Here is a 15,941-nt window from a genome sequence, read left to right as displayed (position 1 = left end):
CGAAGCAAGAATCATACACCCTGACCAACAAGCCACTAGCCAAATAATTTCTTATTCAGTTTTTAACATTTTTAAAGTAAAACTCTAATTATTTAAGAAAAAATGCAAATAGCTGGAGAAAACACACAATTTCATTTAATGAAGATGAAACAATTTAAAAATAACATAACAACTTTAAACAAAAAATGTGTATGTAGCATTGCAAAAATAATAACTTAAGGTTACTTGTTATCCAAGTATGTTTATTAGAAATGTGCAGTGCCAATATTTAGAGGTACCAATAGAGTTTGGACTTTTTTTGATAGTTGGAACCTAAGACTTGTCACATACTGTGTGCAACTCAAGCATGCAGACCCAGAAGAAAGACAAAATAAACACCTGCAATTTATTGTTGATATTTTTGTTAGTCATAATGATACTATTCTTTTAAGCCACTCAGGGTTATTTAGAAAAAAGAAAGGTAAGAGAAAAACCTGTAATTTCATTTTGACAGTTTTTTGTTTGTCAAAATTAGACTTTTAAGCCACTCAAGGTTACTTAGACAAAATGGAATCTATAGTTTACCCAATACACCACCAAATGGTTGACATTTTACTAAGTATGCATAAGTATATACCTTTAAAAGATGGGCTCATCCGGGATTTGTACCGGGGATCTCTCGCACCCTAAGCAAGAATCAATGAGCCCACTGTGCATGTCTTTTTTATGTATATTAATGAAATTGTAAGTAAAACTGTTTGTATATTAAATGCTATTAAATACTATCAGATATTAAGGACTTTAAAAGTACATGAAGAGATGGGCTCGTCCGGGATTTGAACCCGGGACCTCTCGCACCCGAAGCGAGAACCATACCCCTAGACCAACTAGCCATCTGCCTAAGGTGTTCTCATTCAGATTTTACCATTTTTAAAGTAAAACTCAAATTTTTTAATAAAAAAATGCAATAAGCTGGAAAAAAAGATGTTACATTTTAAAAATACCATAACAATTTAAAAAAATTATTTGTAGCATAGCTAAAATGTTTCCTTAAGGTCAATTTTTGGTCCAAGTATGCATATTTGGAAATTTCAGTGCCAAGATTTATGGGTTCCTATAGAGTTTTAACTTTTCTGATAGCTGGAACCTAAGACTTGTCTCATACTGTGTGCAACTTAAGCATACAGACCAAGAAGAAAGAAAAAAACAAAAACCTGCAATTAATTGTTGACCTTTTTGTTTGTCAAAAAGAGACTATTCTTTTAAGCCACTCATTGTTTCTTAGAAAAAAGCAAGGTAAGAGAAAAACCTGTAATTTCATTTTGACTGTTTTTTATTTGTCAAAATGAGACTTCTTTGAAGCCACTCAAAGTTACTTAGACAAAATGGAATCTACAGTTTACCCAATATACCACCAAATGGTTGACAGTTTACTAAATATGCATAAGTATATACTTTTTTTTATGGATTGGCAAAAGAAAAATTCACTTGATGCTTTTGACTCAGGCAATTGACATCAATCAGATAATGGAACCATGGTATTTAAAAGAACCTGAGAAGATGGGCTCGTCTGCGATTTAATCCCAGGACCTCTCGCACCCTAAGCGAGAATCATACCCCTATACCAACGAGCCTACTGTTCATGTATTTTCATGTATACTAATGAAATTGGAAGTGAAACTGTTGGAATACATTAGTATTGTAAAATACTATCAGATAATTGAACTAAGCACTTTTAAAGAACCTGAGAAAACAGGCTCATCCAGGATATGAACCTGGGACCTTTTGCACCCGAAGCAAGAATCATACACCCTGACCAACAAGCCACTAGCCAAATAATTTCTTATTCAGTTTTTAACATTTTTAAAGTAAAACTCTAATTATTTAAGAAAAAATGCAAATAGCTGGAGAAAACACACAATTTCATTTAATGAAGATGAAACAATTTAAAAATAACATAACAACTTTAAACAAAAAATGTGTATGTAGCATTGCAAAAATAAAAACTTAAGGTTACTTGTTATCCAAGTATGTTTATTAGAAATGTGCAGTGCCAATATTTAGAGGTACCAATAGAGTTTGGACTTTTTTTGATAGTTGGAACCTAAGACTTGTCACATACTGTGTGCAACTCAAGCATGCAGACCCAGAAGAAAGACAAAATAAACACCTGCAATTTATTGTTGATCTTTTTGTTAGTCATAATGATACTATTCTTTTAAGCCACTCAGGGTTATTTAGAAAAAAGAAAGGTAAGAGAAAAACCTGTAATTTCATTTTGACAGTTTTTTGTTTGTCAAAATTAGACTTTTAAGCCACTCAAGGTTACTTAGACAAAATGGAATCTATAGTTTACCCAATACACCACCAAATGGTTGACATTTTACTAAGTATGCATAAGTATATACCTTTAAAAGATGGGCTCATCCGGGATTTGTACCGGGGATCTCTCGCACACTAAGCAAGAATCAATGAGCCCACTGTGCATGTCTTTTTTATGTATATTAATGAAATTGTAAGTAAAACTGTTTGTATATTAAATGCTATTAAATACTATCAGATATTAAGGACTTTAAAAGTACATGAAGAGATGGGCTCGTCCGAGATTTGAACCCGGGACCTCTCGCACCCGAAGCGAGAACCATACCCCTAGACCAACTAGCCATCTGCCTAAGGTGTTCTCATTCAGATTTTACCATTTTTAAAGTAAAACTCAAATTTTTTAATAAAAAAATGCAATAAGCTGGAAAAAAAGATGTTACATTTTAAAAATACCATAACAATTTAAAAAAATTATTTGTAGCATAGCTAAAATGTTTCCTTAAGGTAAATTTTTGGTCCAAGTAAGCATATTTGGAAATTTCAGTGCCAAGATTTATGGGTTCCTATAGAGTTTTAACTTTTCTGATAGCTGGAACCTAAGACTTGTCTCATACTGTGTGCAACTTAAGCATACAGACCAAGAAGAAAGAAAAAAACAAAAACCTGCAATTAATTGTTGACCTTTTTGTTTGTCAAAAAGAGACTATTCTTTTAAGCCACTCATTGTTTCTTAGAAAAAAGCAAGGTAAGAGAAAAACCTGTAATTTCATTTTGACTGTTTTTTATTTGTCAAAATGAGACTTCTTTGAAGCCACTCAAAGTTACTTAGACAAAATGGAATCTACAGTTTACCCAATATACCACCAAATGGTTGACAGTTTACTAAATATGCATAAGTATATACTTTTTTTATGGATTGGCAAAAGAAAAATTCACTTGATGCTTTTGACTCAGGCAATTGACATCAATCAGATAATGGAACCATGGTATTTAAAAGAACCTGAGAAGATGGGCTCGTCTGCGATTTAATCCCAGGACCTCTCGCACCCTAAGCGAGAATCATACCCCTATACCAACGAGCCTACTGTTCATGTATTTTCATGTATACTAATGAAATTGGAAGTGAAACTGTTGGAATACATTAGTATTGTAAAATACTATCAGATAATTGAACTAAGCACTTTTAAAGAACCTGAGAAAACAGGCTCATCCAGGATATGAACCTGGGACCTTTTGCACCCGAAGCAAGAATCATACACCCTGACCAACAAGCCACTAGCCAAATAATTTCTTATTCGGTTTTTAACATTTTTAAAGTAAAACTCTAATTATTTAAGAAAAAATGCAAATAGCTGGAGAAATCACACAATTTCATTTAATGAAGATGAAACAATTTAAAAATAACATAACAACTTTAAACAAAAAATGTGTATGTAGCATTGCAAAAATAATAACTTAAGGTTACTTGTTATCCAAGTATGTTTATTAGAAATGTGCAGTGCCAATATTTAGAGGTCCCAATAGAGTTTGGACTTTTTTTGATAGTTGGAACCTAAGACTTGTCACATACTGTGTGCAACTCAAGCATGCAGACCCAGAAGAAAGACAAAATAAACACCTGCAATTTATTGTTGATCTTTTTGTTAGTCATAATGATACTATTCTTTTAAGCCACTCAGGGTTATTTAGAAAAAAGAAAGGTAAGAGAAAAACCTGTAATTTCATTTTGACAGTTTTTTGTTTGTCAAAATTAGACTTTTAAGCCACTCAAGGTTACTTAGACAAAATGGAATCTATAGTTTACCCAATATACCACCAAATGGTTGACATTTTACTAAGTATGCATAAGTATATACCTTTAAAAGATGGGCTCATCCGGGATTTGTACCGGGGATCTCTCGCACCCTAAGCAAGAATCAACGAGCCCACTGTGCATGTCTTTTTTATGTATATTAATGAAATTGTAAGTAAAACTGTTTGTATACATTAGTGAGTATTTTAAAATGCTATTAAATACTATCAGATATTAAGGACTTTAAAAGTACATGAAGAGATGGGCTCGTCCGGGATTTGAACCCGGGACCTCTCGCACCCGAAGCAAGAATCATACCCCTAGACCAACGAGCCATCTGCCTAAGGTCTTCTCATTCAGATTTTACCATTTTTAAAGTAAAACTCAAATTATTTAATTAAAAAATGCAATAAGCTGGAAAAAAAGATGTTACATTTTAAAAATACCATAACTATTTAAAAAAATTATTTGTATCATAGCTAAAATGTTTCCTTAAGGTCAATTTTTGGTCCAAGTATGCATATTTGGAAATTTCAGTGCCAAGATTTATGGGTTCCTATAGAGTTTTAACTTTTCTAATAGCTGGAACCTAAGACTTGTCTCATACTGTGTGCAACTTAAGCATACAGACCAAGAAGAAAGAAAAAAACAAAAACCTGCAATTAATTGTTGACCTTTTTGTTTGTCAAAAAGAGACTATTCTTTTAAGCCACTCATTGTTTCTTAGAAAAAAGCAAGGTAAGAGAAAAACCTGTAATTTCATTTTGACTTTTTTATTTGTCAAAATGAGACTTATATGAAGCCACTCAAAGTTACTTAGACAAAATGGAATCTACAGTTTACCCAATATACCACCAAATGGTTGACAGTTTACTAAATATGCATAAGTATATACTTTTTTTAATGGATTGGCAAAAGAAAAATTCACTTGATGCTTTTGACTCAGGCAATTGACATCAATCAGATAATGGAACCATGGTATTTAAAAGAACCTGAGAAGATGGGCTCGTCTGCGATTTAATCCCAGGACCTCTCGCACCCTAAGCGAGAATCATACCCCTATACCAACGAGCCTACTGTTCATGTATTTTCATGTATACTAATGAAATTGGAAGTGAAACTGTTGGAATACATTAGTATTTTAAAATACTATCAGATAATTGAACTAAGCACTTTTAAAGAACCTGAGAAAACAGGCTCATCCAGGATATGAACCTGGGACCTTTTGCACCCGAAGCAAGAATCATACACCCTGACCAACAAGCCACTAGCCAAATAATTTCTTATTCAGTTTTTAACATTTTTAAAGTAAAACTCTAATTATTTAAGAAAAAATGCAAATAGCTGGAGAAAACACACAATTTCATTTAATGAAGATGAAACATTTTAAAAATAACATAACAACTTAAAACAAAAAATGTGTATGTAGCATTGCAAAAATAATAACTTAAGGTTACTTGTTATCCAAGTATGTATATTAGAAATGTGCAGTGCCAATATTTAGAGGTACCAATAGAGTTTGGACTTTTTTTGATAGTTGGAACCTAAGACTTGTCACATACTGTGTGCAACTCAAGCATGCAGACCCAGAAGAAAGACAAAATAAACACCTGCAATTTATTGTTGATCTTTTTGTTAGTCATAATGATACTATTCTTTTAAGCCACTCAGGGTTATTTAGAAAAAAGAAAGGTAAGATAAAAACCTGTAATTTCATTTTGACAGTTTTTTGTTTGTCAAAATTAGACTTTTAAGCCACTCAAGGTTACTTAGACAAAATGGAATCTATAGTTTACCCAATATACCACCAAATGGTTGACATTTTACTAAGTATGCATAAGTATATACCTTTAAAAGATGGGCTCATCCGGGATTTGTACCGGGGATCTCTCGCACCCTAAGCAAGAATCAACGAGCCCACTGTGCATGTCTTTTTTATGTATATTAATGAAATTGTAAGAAAAACTGTTTGTATACATTAGTGAGTATTTTAAAATGCTATTAAATACTATCAGATATTAAGGACTTTAAAAGTACATGAAGAGATGGGCTCGTCCGGGATTTGAACCCGGGACCTCTCGCACCCGAAGCAAGAATCATACCCCTAGACCAACGAGCCATCTGCCTAAGGTCTTCTCATTCAGATTTTACCATTTTTAAAGTAAAACTCAAATTATTTAATAAAAAAATGCAATAAGCTGGAAAAAAAGATGTTACATTTTAAAAATACCATAACTATTTAAAAAAATTATTTGTAGCATAGCTAAAATGTTTCCTTAAGGTCAATTTTTGGTCCAAGTATGCATATTTGGAAATTTCAGTGCCAAGATTTATGGGTTCCTATAGAGTTTTAACTTTTCTAATAGCTGGAACCTAAGACTTGTCTCATACTGTGTGCAACTTAAGCATACAGACCAAGAAGAAAGAAAAAAACAAAAACCTGCAATTAATTGTTGACCTTTTTGTTTGTCAAAAAGAGACTATTCTTTTAAGCCACTCATTGTTTCTTAGAAAAAAGCAAGGTAAGAGAAAAACCTGTAATTTCATTTTGACTGTTTTTTATTTGTCAAAATGAGACTTCTTTGAAGCCACTCAAAGTTACTTAGACAAAATGGAATCTACAGTTTACCCAATATACCACCAAATGGTTGACAGTTTACTAAATATGCATAAGTATATACTTTTTTTATGGATTGGCAAAAGAAAAATTCACTTGATGCTTTTGACTCAGGCAATTGACATCAATCAGATAATGGAACCATGGTATTTAAAAGAACCTGAGAAGATGGGCTTGTCTGCGATTTAATCCAAGGACCTCTCGCACCCTAAGCGAGAATCATACCCCTATACCAACGAGCCTACTGTTCATGTATTTTCATGTATACTAATGAAATTGGAAGTGAAACTGTTGGAATACATTAGTATTTTAAAATACTATCAGATAATTGAACTAAGCACTTTTAAAGAACCTGAGAAAACAGGCTCATCCAGGATATGAACCTGGGACCTTTTGCACCCGAAGCAAGAATCATACACCCTGACCAACAAGCCACTAGCCAAATAATTTCTTATTCAGTTTTTAACATTTTTAAAGTAAAACTCTAATTATTTAAGAAAAAATGCAAATAACTGGAGAAAACACACAATTTCATTTAATGAAGATGAAACATTTTAAAAATAACATAACAACTTAAAACAAAAAATGTGTATGTAGCATTGCAAAAATAATAACTTAAGGTTACTTGTTATCCAAGTATGTATATTAGAAATGTGCAGTGCCAATATTTAGAGGTCCCAATAGAGTTTGGACTTTTTTTGATAGTTGGAACCTAAGTCTTGTCACATACTGTGTGCAACTCAAGCATGCAGACCCAGAAGAAAGACAAAATAAACACCTGCAATTTATTGTTGATCTTTTTGTTAGTCATAATGATACTATTCTTTTAAGCCACTCAGGGTTATTTAGAAAAAAGAAAGGTAAGAGAAAAACCTGTAATTTCATTTTGACAGTTTTTTGTTTGTCAAAATTAGACTTTTAAGCCACTCAAGGTTACTTAGACAAAATGGAATCTATAGTTTACCCAATATACCACCAAATGGTTGACATTTTACTAAGTATGCATAAGTATATACCTTTAAAAGATGGGCTCATCCGGGATTTGTACCGGGGATCTCTCGCACCCTAAGCAAGAATCAACGAGCCCACTGTGCATGTCTTTTTTATGTATATTAATGAAATTGTAAGTAAAACTGTTTGTATACATTAGTGAGTATTTTAAAATGCTATTAAATACTATCAGATATTAAGGACTTTAAAAGTACATGAAGAGATGGGCTCGTCTGGGATTTGAACCCGGGACCTCTCGCACCCGAAGCAAGAATCATACCCCTAGACCAACGAGCCATCTGCCTAAGGTGTTCTCATTCAGATTTTACCATTTTTAAAGTAAAACTCAAATTATTGAATAAAAAAATGCAATAAGCTGGAAAAAAAGATGTTACATTTTAAAAATACCATAACTATTTAAAAAAATTATTTGTAGCATAGCTAAAATGTTTCCTTAAGGTCAATTTTTGGTCCAAGTATGCATATTTGGAAATTTCAGTGCCAAGATTTATGGGTTCCTATAGAGTTTTAACTTTTCTAATAGCTGGAACCTAAGACTTGTCTCATACTGTGTGCAACTTAAGCATACAAACCAAGAAGAAAGAAAAAAACAAAAACCTGCAATTAATTGTTGACCTTTTTGTTTGTCAAAAAGAGACAATTCTTTTAAGCCACTCATTGTTTCTTAGAAAAAAGCAAGGTAAGAGAAAAACCTGTAATTTCATTTTGACTGTTTTTTATTTGTCAAAATGAGACTTCTTTGAAGCCACTCAAAGTTACTTAGACAAAATGGAATCTACAGTTTACCCAATATACCACCAAATGGTTGACAGTTTACTAAATATGCATAAGTATATACTTTTTTTTATGGATTGGCAAAAGAAAAATTCACTTGATGCTTTTGACTCAGGCAATTGACATCAATCAGATAATGGAACCATGGTATTTAAAAGAACCTGAGAAGATGGGCTCGTCTGCGATTTAATCCCAGGACCTCTCGCACCCTAAGCGAGAATCATACCCCTATACCAACGAGCCTACTGTTCATGTATTTTCATGTATACTAATGAAATTGGAAGTGAAACTGTTGGAATACATTAGTATTTTAAAATACTATAAGATAATTGAACTAAGCACTTTTAAAGAACCTGAGAAAACAGGCTCATCCAGGATATGAACCTGGGACCTTTTGCACCCGAAGCAAGAATCATACACCCTGACCAACAAGCCACTAGCCAAATAATTTCTTATTCAGTTTTTAACATTTTTAAAGTAAAACTCTAATTATTTAAGAAAAAATGCAAATAACTGGAGAAAACACACAATTTCATTTAATGAAGATGAAACATTTTAAAAATAACATAACAACTTTAAACAAAAAATGTGTATGTAGCATTGCAAAAATAATAACTTAAGGTTACTTGTTATCCAAGTATGTATATTAGAAATGTGCAGTGCCAATATTTAGAGGTACCAATAGAGTTTGGACTTTTTTTGATAGTTGGAACCTAAGACTTGTCACATACTGTGTGCAACTCAAGCATGCAGACCCAGAAGAAAGACAAAATAAACACCTGCAATTTATTGTTGATCTTTTTGTTAGTCATAATGATACTATTCTTTTAAGCCACTCAGGGTTATTTAGAAAAAAGAAAGGTAAGAGAAAAACCTGTAATTTCATTTTGACAGTTTTTTGTTTGTCAAAATTAGACTTTTAAGCCACTCAAGGTTACTTAGACAAAATGGAATCTATAGTTTACCCAATATACCACCAAATGGTTGACATTTTACTAAGTATGCATAAGTATATACCTTTAAAAGATGGGCTCATCCGGGATTTGTACCGGGGATCTCTCGCACCCTAAGCAAGAATCAACGAGCCCACTGTGCATGTCTTTTTTTATGTATATTAATGAAATTGTAAGTAAAACTGTTTGTATACATTAGTGAGTATTTTAAAATGCTATTAAATACTATCAGATATTAAGGACTTTAAAAGTACATGAAGAGATGGGCTCGTCCGGGATTTGAACCCGGGACCTCTCGCACCCGAAGCAAGAATCATACCCCTAGACCAACGAGCCATCTGCCTAAAGTCTTCTCATTCAGATTTTACCATTTTTAAAGTAAAACTCAAATTATTTAATAAAAAAATGCAATAAGCTGGAAAAAAAGATGTTACATTTTAAAAATACCATAACTATTTAAAAAAATTATTTGTAGCATAGCTAAAATGTTTCCTTAAGGTCAATTTTTGGTCCAAGTATGCATATTTGGAAATTTCAGTGCCAAGATTTATGGGTTCCTATAGAGTTTTAACTTTTCTAATAGCTGGAACCTAACACTTGTCTCATACTGTGTGCAACTTAAGCATACAGACCAAGAAGAAAGAAAAAAACAAAAACCTGCAATTAATTGTTGACCTTTTTGTTTGTCAAAAAGAGACTATTCTTTTAAGCCACTCATTGTTTCTTAGAAAAAAGCAAGGTAAGAGAAAAACCTGTAATTTCATTTTGACTGTTTTTTATTTGTCAAAATGAGACTTCTTTGAAGCCACTCAAAGTTACTTAGACAAAATGGAATCTACAGTTTACCCAATATACCACCAAATGGTTGACAGTTTACTAAATATGCATAAGTATATACTTTTTTTTATGGATTGGCAAAAGAAAAATTCACTTGATGCTTTTGACTCAGGCAATTGACATCAATCAGATAATGGAACCATGGTATTTAAAAGAACCTGAGAAGATGGGCTTGTCTGCGATTTAATCCCAGGACCTCTCGCACCCTAAGCGAGAATCATACCCCTATACCAACGAGCCTACTGTTCATGTATTTTCATGTATACTAATGAAATTGGAAGTGAAACTGTTGGAATACATTAGTATTTTAAAATACTATCAGATAATTGAACTAAGCACTTTTAAAGAACCTGAGAAAACAGGCTCATCCAGGATATGAACCTGGGACCTTTTGCACCCGAAGCAAGAATCATACACCCTGACCAACAAGCAACTAGCCAAATAATTTCTTATTCAGTTTTTAACATTTTTAAAGTAAAACTCTAATTATTTAAGAAAAAATGCAAATAACTGGAGAAAACACACAATTTCATTTAATGAAGATGAAACATTTTAAAAATAACATAACAACTTAAAACAAAAAATGTGTATGTAGCATTGCAAAAATAATAACTTAAGGTTACTTGTTATCCAAGTATGTATATTAGAAATGTGCAGTGCCAATATTTAGAGGTCCCAATAGAGTTTGGACTTTTTTTGATAGTTGGAACCTAAGACTTGTCACATACTGTGTGCAACTCAAGCATGCAGACCCAGAAGAAAGACAAAATAAACACCTGCAATTTATTGTTGATCTTTTTGTTAGTCATAATGATACTATTCTTTTAAGCCACTCAGGGTTATTTAGAAAAAAGAAAGGTAAGAGAAAAACCTGTAATTTCATTTTGACAGTTTTTTGTTTGTCAAAATTAGACTTTTAAGCCACTCAAGGTTACTTAGACAAAATGGAATCTATAGTTTACCCAATATACCACCAAATGGTTGACATTTTACTAAGTATGCATAAGTATATACCTTTAAAAGATGGGCTCATCCGGGATTTGTACCGGGGATCTCTCGCACCCTAAGCAAGAATCAACGAGCCCACTGTGCATGTCTTTTTTATATATATTAATGAAATTGTAAGTAAAACTGTTTGTATACATTAGTGAGTATTTTAAAATGCTATTAAATACTATCAGATATTAAGGACTTTAAAAGTACATGAAGAGATGGGCTCGTCCGGGATTTGAACCCGGGACCTCTCGCACCCGAAGCGAGAATCATACCCCTAGACCAACGAGCCATCTGGCTAAGGTCTTCTCATTCAGATTTTACCATTTTTAAAGTAAAACTCAAATTATTTAATAAAAAAATGCAATAAGCTGGAAAAAAAGATGTTACATTTTAAAAATACCATAACTACAGATGTAGCCAACTTTATCTTGACTGTTTCTCCGCCGAGACGGGCGTTTAGTCACGCTGATGCGATAGCTGAGTTTAATCACAGGCAGGCGCGTTGAGGCGATCTAGATACTCATCATGCATTACACATCTCCACCACTGTGTGGCTAATGCTCCACTAATCCAGTACTTTCGATCGTACAGTATAGCGGCGGATTGATCTACAGCTCTGGCAATACTGTAGGCGTAACGGGAGGCGGTGGAAAAAGTATGGAGTATTGTACTGTATGTGTATGGAGACGCAACTACAGTAATTGTGTAAAAGGAAGAATGTACAGTACAATGTATAAACACCGTGCTTTTAAAATATATGAGCGTCTGAGTTCGCTAATGCATAATGGGAATGGAGGACTAGCAGGAGGCGGAGGAAAACACCGTGCTTTACAAATGCGAGCGTCCGAGTCCTCTAAGGCATAAACCAACAGCAATGGGGCGGGGGCCGGCCGCTGTTTGCAGTACTTTCACACATGAAATTGGAAATCTCTCATGAGGCGTTGTGGGCTAGGGGTGAAGGCTCCCACCTCCCTCGCTGGGGGTCCAGGGTTCGAGACCTGATGTGCTTTCTTTCTTTCTTTTTTTTTTTTTTTCTGTAATAATGCACTGTATTATTTTATTTACATTGTAAGACAGTCAATGGAAGGATGCACACAGGTTTCACATAAATCAAAGTACATCTGCAGGAGCGATTCTTTACGCTAAATGCACCTAAACAGCGGGAATGAAATGAGTGTATTCTGACGCTACCAACTGAGCAAAACAGTACTGTAGATCTTCAGCGTTTGTGTATTGCACAGGACCTGAATTTCCTCCCTGTGCAGGCCCCCAGGGGGGAAGGGCGATGGGGGTAGGGGGGAGACGATGGAAAATACTGTGCCTTTGAAATGCAATTACATGAGCGTCCGAGTACACTACGGCATACTGTAAACCAACACCAATGGGAAGGAAGTGCCAACCTTATTTTTAATGTGTTCCCGTGACATTCACTGTAACATTTTTTTTTCTCTCCAATACAGTACATCCAATGGAAGGATGCACACAGGTTTCACATAAATCAAAGTACATCTGCAGGAGCGATTCTTTACGCTAAATGCAACCTACAGTACAGTACTGTAAGTGAGCAAAACAGTACTACAGTGGGCGTTTGTGTATTGCACATGACCTGCATTTGCATTCCCTCCCTGTCTACTGCATGATCTGTGCAGGCTCCCATGGGGGAAGGGCAACAGGCTAGCAGGAGGCGGAGGAAAACACCGTGCTTTACAAATGCGAGCGTCCGAGTCCTCTAAGGCATAAACCAACAGCAATGGGGCGGGGGCCGGCCGCTGTTTGCAGTACTTTCACACATGAAATTGGAAATCTCTCATGAGGCGTCGTGGGCTAGGGGTGAAGGCTCCCACCTCCCTCGCTGGGGGTCCAGGGTTCGAGACCTGATGTGCTTTCTTTCTTTCTTTTTTTTTTTTTTTCTGTAATAATGCACTGTATTATTTTATTTACATTGTAAGACAGTCAATGGAAGGATGCACACAGGTTTCACATAAATCAAAGTACATCTGCAGGAGCGATTCTTTACGCTAAATGCACCTAAACAGCGGGAATGAAATGAGTGTATTCTGACGCTACCAACTGAGCAAAACAGTACTGTAGATCTTCAGCGTTTGTGTATTGCACAGGACCTGAATTTCCTCCCTGTGCAGGCCCCCAGGGGGGAAGGGCGATGGGGGTAGGGGGGAGACGATGGAAAATACTGTGCCTTTGAAATGCAATTACATGAGCGTCCGAGTACACTACGGCATACTGTAAACCAACACCAATGGGAAGGAAGTGCCAACCTTATTTTTAATGTGTTCCCGTGACATTCACTGTAACATTTTTTTTTTCTCTCCAATACAGTACATCCAATGGAAGGATGCACACAGGTTTCACATAAATCAAAGTACATCTGCAGGAGCGATTCTTTACGCTAAATGCAACCTACAGTACAGTACTGTAAGTGAGCAAAACAGTACTACAGTGGGCGTTTGTGTATTGCACATGACCTGCATTTGCATTCCCTCCCTGTCTACTGCATGATCTGTGCAGGCTCCCATGGGGGAAGGGCAACAGGCTAGCAGGAGGCGGAGGAAAACACCGTGCTTTACAAATGCGAGCGTCCGAGTCCTCTAAGGCATAAACCAACAGCAATGGGGCGGGGGCCGGCCGCTGTTTGCAGTACTTTCACACATGAAATTGGAAATCTCTCATGAGGCGTCGTGGGCTAGGGGTGAAGGCTCCCACCTCCCTCGCTGGGGGTCCAGGGTTCGAGACCTGATGTGCTTTCTTTCTTTCTTTTTTTTTTTTTTTTCTGTAATAATGCACTGTATTATTTTATTTACATTGTAAGACAGTCAATGGAAGGATGCACACAGGTTTCACATAAATCAAAGTACATCTGCAGGAGCGATTCTTTACGCTAAATGCACCTAAACAGCGGGAATGAAATGAGTGTATTCTGACGCTACCAACTGAGCAAAACAGTACTGTAGATCTTCAGCATTTGTGTATTGCACAGGACCTGAATTTCCTCCCTGTGCAGGCCCCCAGGGGGGAAGGGCGATGGGGGTAGGGGGGAGACGATGGAAAATACTGTGCCTTTGAAATGCAATTACATGAGCGTCCGAGTACACTACGGCATACTGTAAACCAACACCAATGGGAAGGAAGTGCCAACCTTATTTTTAATGTGTTCCCGTGACATTCACTGTAACATTTTTTTTTTCTCTCCAATACAGTACATCCAATGGAAGGATGCACACAGGTTTCACATAAATCAAAGTACATCTGCAGGAGCGATTCTTTACGCTAAATGCAACCTACAGTACAGTACTGTAAGTGAGCAAAACAGTACTACAGTGGGCGTTTGTGTATTGCACATGACCTGCATTTGCATTCCCTCCCTGTCTACTGCATGATCTGTGCAGGCTCCCATGGGGGAAGGGCAACAGGCTAGCAGGAGGCGGAGGAAAACACCGTGCTTTACAAATGCGAGCGTCCGAGTCCTCTAAGGCATAAACCAACAGCAATGGGGCGGGGGCCGGCCGCTGTTTGCAGTACTTTCACACATGAAATTGGAAATCTCTCATGAGGCGTCGTGGGCTAGGGGTGAAGGCTCCCACCTCCCTCGCTGGGGGTCCAGGGTTCGAGACCTGATATGCTTTCTTTCTTTTTTTTTTTTTTTTCTGTAATAATGCACTGTATTATTTTATTTACATTGTAAGACAGTCAATGGAAGGATGCACACAGGTTTCACATAAATCAAAGTACATCTGCAGGAGCGATTCTTTACGCTAAATGCACCTAAACAGCGGGAATGAAATGAGTGTATTCTGACGCTACCAACTGAGCAAAACAGTACTGTAGATCTTCAGCGTTTGTGTATTGCACAGGACCTGAATTTCCTCCCTGTGCAGGCCCCCAGGGGGGAAGGGCGATGGGGGTAGGGGGGAGACGATGGAAAATACTGTGCCTTTGAAATGCAATTACATGAGCGTCCGAGTACACTACGGCATACTGTAAACCAACACCAATGGGAAGGAAGTGCCAACCTTATTTTTAATGTGTTCCCGTGACATTCACTGTAACATTTTTTTTTTCTCTCCAATACAGTACATCCAATGGAAGGATGCACACAGGTTTCACATAAATCAAAGTACATCTGCAGGAGCGATTCTTTACGCTAAATGCAACCTACAGTACAGTACTGTAAGTGAGCAAAACAGTACTACAGTGGGCGTTTGTGTATTGCACATGACCTGCATTTGCATTCCCTCCCTGTCTACTGCATGATCTGTGCAGGCTCCCATGGGGGAAGGGCAACAGGCTAGCAGGAGGCGGAGGAAAACACCGTGCTTTACAAATGCGAGCGTCCGAGTCCTCTAAGGCATAAACCAACAGCAATGGGGCGGGGGCCGGCCGCTGTTTGCAGTACTTTCACACATGAAATTGGAAATCTCTCATGAGGCGTCGTGGGCTAGGGGTGAAGGCTCCCACCTCCCTCGCTGGGGGTCCAGGGTTCGAGACCTGATGTGCTTTCTTTCTTTCTTTTTTTTTTTTTTTCTGTAATAATGCACTGTATTATTTTATTTACATTGTAAGACAGTCAATGGAAGGATGCACACAGGTTTCACATAAATCAAAGTACATCTGCAGGAGCGATTCTTTACGCTAAATGCACCTA

General features: G+C 36.3%; 6 non-coding genes across 6 annotated transcripts; all 6 read right to left on the bottom strand.

The window, feature by feature from the left end:
* Positions 1–800: 800 nt before the first annotated feature.
* TRNAP-CGG (transfer RNA proline (anticodon CGG)) lies at positions 801–872 on the bottom strand. Its single transcript has one exon. It is a non-coding gene; the product is annotated as a tRNA-Pro (tRNA).
* A 3,484-nt stretch (positions 873–4,356) lies between these two features.
* TRNAP-CGG (transfer RNA proline (anticodon CGG)) lies at positions 4,357–4,428 on the bottom strand. Its single transcript has one exon. It is a non-coding gene; the product is annotated as a tRNA-Pro (tRNA).
* A 1,712-nt stretch (positions 4,429–6,140) lies between these two features.
* On the bottom strand, positions 6,141–6,212 carry TRNAP-CGG (transfer RNA proline (anticodon CGG)). Its single transcript has one exon. It is a non-coding gene; the product is annotated as a tRNA-Pro (tRNA).
* Positions 6,213–7,925: 1,713 nt separating this feature from the next.
* TRNAP-CGG (transfer RNA proline (anticodon CGG)) lies at positions 7,926–7,997 on the bottom strand. The gene has a single exon. It is a non-coding gene; the product is annotated as a tRNA-Pro (tRNA).
* A 1,715-nt stretch (positions 7,998–9,712) lies between these two features.
* On the bottom strand, positions 9,713–9,784 carry TRNAP-CGG (transfer RNA proline (anticodon CGG)). The gene has a single exon. It is a non-coding gene; the product is annotated as a tRNA-Pro (tRNA).
* Positions 9,785–11,498: 1,714 nt separating this feature from the next.
* On the bottom strand, positions 11,499–11,570 carry TRNAP-CGG (transfer RNA proline (anticodon CGG)). The gene has a single exon. It is a non-coding gene; the product is annotated as a tRNA-Pro (tRNA).
* Positions 11,571–15,941: the final 4,371 nt, after the last annotated feature.

This window comes from Pseudophryne corroboree, chromosome 3, assembly GCF_028390025.1.
Source record: "Pseudophryne corroboree isolate aPseCor3 chromosome 3, aPseCor3.hap2, whole genome shotgun sequence".
NCBI classification, from domain to species: Eukaryota; Metazoa; Chordata; class Amphibia; order Anura; family Myobatrachidae; genus Pseudophryne; species Pseudophryne corroboree.
This window is presented reverse-complemented; position numbering and strand designations above follow the sequence as displayed.